A 5,000-nucleotide genomic window follows, 5' to 3' on the forward strand; every position below is an offset into this window, starting at 1 on the left:
CTCAAGTTCTTTACTTCGTATGTTGACTGCTTCCATTGTCTCCAGTAACCTGTTCACTTTCCCCTCCATGCGCTCAGCTTGCTGGTCTACTTTTGCTTCCAATCGTTTCACTGTGTCTTCAACGGTGGGTCCAGGGTGGGGCTCAACGTCGCCGCAAAGCAACAACAAATAACTCAAATCGGGAACGGGCTGAGACATATGGGGTACAGTATGTGTAGAGAATGACAAAATATGGGGGTGGGTGTGTGTGAACCGGACAACGTTCTGTTCCATAACACAATGTATATTTAATGGGGGAATTAACGGTGGCAGGTTGTACTCACAGTGATTTGCTGCGATGCGACCATGTCCTTCCACATACACTGTGATGAAGATACAACAAGGGGCACTGAACAAAATCATTGCTGACAACAAAGTCCAGACACAAAACACCGCAATGTCCCAACCACTGCACACATCGCCAGCTGTCTTTTCACTGTCACTCAGTTTTCTTGCCCACCTGACCGCGTTCTTGTTTGCAGCAAACCAGGGAAAATATTTGCAAACAGACCCACTGCATAACAGTAAGTTTCTAAACTCACTGTCACTGTGAAATTGTTCACGATACACTTCAGTTCACTCGAAGTTCAGTGGACACGCGGAAAACGTCCGATCACCTGGACGGTCAGCTGTGAACTCGACAATACAGATAGAGACAGTGAGAGACAGAGACAGACAGCTGCATAGAACTCGTAACATAACTATAAGGATGAACACAGCTGAGACACATGAAAAAACACAATTTGTCACGTATATACGTACCTTTGAGTGGCGATCGATACAGCTGAATCCTACAGGCGCACACCCTACATCCCTGTACCCATCCCACACCACCACACGCCGCCACAACCTCCAAAACTTGACAAAAGTGGCCACGTACGTGGTTGCCAACTGTCCTATATCGTCAGGCCACGAGTTGCACTTTCACATCACCAAAAACAGTCAAGTATGTGTGGTTTTTTTCTTCACTCCCTGTAATACACGATGTGGACACACTTTTCTCAAGTACTCATCCAAGGACGTCCGGTTTTTTTGTGTGTGTGTGTGTGGGTTTGCTTTCCTCCAAGCAGACGAACCTAGCGACCGTGAGCGTTGGATGTCGTCTGTTGTTGCGATACCTGTTGCATACATTCAGCGCCCTTTGTTTGTGTGTTACGCGCGTTGACTGGATGATTACTCGTAGTCGACAGTGTCGAGCGATGTGATTGGACAGTCGTCGGCAGAGAGTATCGTTGCCGTGTCCAGCACGCGTGTGATTCATTCTCCTCCCTCCAGCGCTGCTTCCTACTGTCTTCTTCAGTCCCCCTGTCAGTTTCAGTTTCAGTTTCAGTAGCTCAAGGAGGCGTCACTGCGTTCGGACAAAACCATATACGCTACACCACATCTGCCAAGCAGATGCCTGACCAGCAGCATAACCCAACGCGCTTAGTCAGGCCTTGAGAAAAAAAAACAAGAAAAAAAACGGGAATAAATAATAGATAAGCTTACATAAATAAATAAATAAATAATAATTATAATATAGAAAAAGGTAGTAATAATAATAATAATAATAATAATAATAATAATAATAATAATAAAATAATAATAAAAATAAATAAATAAATAAATAAGACAACAATGATGATAAATAAGCAAATAAATGTAAAACATGAAGACACACATTCACACATACACCCACACATGCATAACAGATATGCACCAAACATGCAGTTTCACAGATATGAAAGCACAGTCAAATACATATAAACGTACATGAGCTCCAACACACACACACACACACACACACACATTACCCTGCACCTCCTCTACCCCCATCCTCCACACACTCATTTCTAGTCTACGTATCGCAGCTTCCACGGCACACACACACACACACACACACACACACACACACACACACACACACAAACACACACTCACAGAGATGAACACTTACTTGTACAAGCACACACACATACGCCCATATCTCCCAACCCCAACCCCACACACATATATACAAAGACATATACACGTTCCAATATCCTGTTGCTCCCACAGTGTAGGCATACACTCACATACCTCATCCTCTACCCCACCTCTCCCCCTCACCCCCACCTCCCCTCACACACACACACACACACACACACACACACGTGCACAGAACTCTCCTGACACTTGTGTACACTTACACTCTCGCGCATGCACAAACGCACTCAAAAGCACAGACCCACACATACACACAAACACACACATACACACACGCACAGAGGCTGCCACTGATTGGCCGCAAGAGGGATGGGAAAAGATCTCTGATGCCAAGAACGTGGCGTCTAGTGTGCTGCTCAGTCTATTGTATTTGGAAAAGCCCACAGAGACTCTGTTCCGTTTTGAAGAAATTTGCGCAATGTTGGTTTGGAAATGATGCCGATATTTGTTTGATTTGCAAAGCATCGTGCTCTACCTTTCATGTTAGACTTGCAGCCGCTCACACGCACAGAGGCTGCCACTGATTGGCCGCAAGAGGGATGGGAAAAGATCTCTGATGCCAAGAACGTGGCGTCTAGTGTGTTGCTCAGTCTATTGTATTTGGAAAAGCCCACAGAGACTCTGTTCCGTTTTGAAAAAAATTGCGCAATGTTGGTTTGGAAATGATGCCGATATTTGTTTGATTTGCAAAGCATCGTGCTCTACCTTTCATGTTAGACTTGCGGCCGCTCCCTCTCTCTGCTTTTATTTCTTTGAGGCGATCGATGGTGTGATGGCCTTGTACCTGTTCTTTTTGATATTCTTTGACTTTTCTGAGGATTTCCGATTTTCCTAGATGTAGGCCGCTCGTTGGTGTTGCGTTACCAGCAAGTCTGTCAGCTCGCTCATTTCCCTTAACACCTGCATGTCCCAGGGATTATGACCATGTGAGTTTTTTAATCTGAAAGTTGCGCATTGCCTTATGCCACTCTGGGCTTCCCATTCTGTTTTCAATTTTCTGAAAACGTGTCAGAGTACAGTAAGTTGGGTGTTGGACTTCTGTACTGATCCACAGTTCGCGAGTGATCAAGGTTCGAGGCGCTGTTTCGGCATAGTGTTGTTTCCATGGAAAAGGCATTTTACTCCGGTTTGAATGGGCAACTAGCTGACTTCGGTCGGCGAAGGTTAGAAACGACGGAAGGAGAGAACCCTGCTTTCCGATGTCGAGCCCCTGATTCAGTGATTATGAATCCACCGCCCTTAACCCTTTCACCACCAGTCAATTTAGAGTCCAAAATTCCCCTGTGCTATAAACACAGAAAATATGGTGTCTAAGAATAGCTGGGGATTCCCCCTGTGATGTGTAGAAGACAAGGCCTATCCTACCACCGCAAATAAAGAGCAGTAGGTTAATGGATACCAGACCCATGATCTGGTCACCCTTCAGTGACATTGGCCCTTTACTTAGCTGCTGCATAAATGCAAGTTTGGCAGTGAAAGAGTTAAGACCGTGAAAGAGTACGGGAGCTTTAATCCCATCTGTATTGGTTGAAAATTTGAATGATCATAGTCTTAAGATACCCGCTGTTGACCTTGTGGTAATACGTTCTACGTAAAGGAAGTGAGTATCCACGGGTTTGAGACCTATATGGACCGGACTTTTCACTGACCCATCCCCTCCCCTCCCCTTCCCCCTCCCCAACCTCCACTACACTTGATGGATGGTCTGGGTCTAGTCTTTCGGAAGAGACAATGAACCGATGTCTCATGTTCAGATTGCAATTAGCGCAGGCAAAAAACAACAACAAACCAACACAGCAACAAAAGAGTTGTCCATGGAAAAGAAACCTGTAGGAAAATCCGCTTTGAAAGTGGTTTTTGTTGTTGTTGTTGTTGTTGTTTTTACTGCTTTAGCAGACAGCAAAAATGAAATTTAAAAAGAAAGTAGCGCTGTACTGAGACGACATGTATTGCCAGGGAAGAGCAGCCCGAATTTCCCACAATAAAAATCTCTTGTGGCAAACGTGATACAGTACAGTACATCACAATGCAGCAGGGCAGTAACAAATATGGTTTAGTACGGATACCATGTTTTGAAGACAATAGCGATACTGGCCAATCTCAGCCATTAAGTAGACTAATGAAGGAGCTAATTTGTTTAAAAGAAACTACACGTAATATACCACGAGATTTTTTTGCATATTGTTCTGGCAAATGCATGGTAATGACTTTTTTTTTAAAGCTTCTGTGTAAACGTCAGCATATCGCGAGTCATTCTCAATCAAACAATAGTGTAGCGTGATATGGAGGTAATACAGTGTAAGTAATGGAGGTAACACAGTGTAAGCAATAAAATCGCGATAAAGAAATAAATATATAAATAAATGTCACCATAGTTTATGTAGAGAGCAATACCAGAAACATAAAACAGTGGACCAGAAAGCTGTGGATGACAATTTGCAAACTTTACTTTTGTCGCCCTCACAACTTCTCGCAGCGCCACAGCTGCTGTTTATACTGCTATATGGAGCGGTGGCTTAGTGGTAATACGCCCGACTCGGAAGCGAGTGTGCACGTGTTCGAGTCATACATATTAAGCGTACGTAAAAGAACCCACGGCAATAAAAAAAAGTTATCCCTGGCAAAGTTCTGTAGAAAATACCAGTTTGATAATGAAACAGCTGCGGTGGGAGGGGGTGGTGCAGGGTAATTTGTGTGTGTGTGTGTGTGTGTGTGTGTGTGTGTCGGGGCTCGTGTACGTTTATGTGTATTAGTTTGTGCTTTCATATCTGTGAAACTGCATGTTTGCTGTATATATGTTATGCGTGCGTGTGTGTGTGTGTGTGTGTGTGTGTGTGTGTGTGTGTGTGTGTTTTACATTTATTTGCTTATTTATCATTATTTCTCTCTCTCTCTCTCTCTCTCTCTCTCTCTCTCTCTCTCTCTCTCTCTCTCTCTCTCTCTCTCAAGGCCTGACTAAGCGCGTTGGGTTACGCCTCTGGTCAGGCATCTGCTTG

The 5,000-nt window shown here is 44.2% G+C and overlaps 1 protein-coding gene across 1 annotated transcript in view; it reads right to left on the reverse strand.

Moving 5' to 3' along the window:
- Positions 1–1,195, reverse strand: part of LOC143290188 (uncharacterized) — a 33,172-nt gene extending 31,977 nt beyond the window's left edge. Inside the window, exon 1 of the mRNA XM_076599504.1 lies at positions 802–1,195. The gene's annotated coding sequence lies outside the window, so the exon portion shown is untranslated. The remainder of the gene's footprint in view (positions 1–801) is intronic.
- Positions 1,196–5,000: the final 3,805 nt, after the last annotated feature.

The sequence above is a fragment of the Babylonia areolata genome, chromosome 15 (genome assembly GCF_041734735.1).
Source record: "Babylonia areolata isolate BAREFJ2019XMU chromosome 15, ASM4173473v1, whole genome shotgun sequence".
In the NCBI taxonomy this organism is placed as follows: domain Eukaryota; kingdom Metazoa; phylum Mollusca; class Gastropoda; order Neogastropoda; family Buccinidae; genus Babylonia; species Babylonia areolata.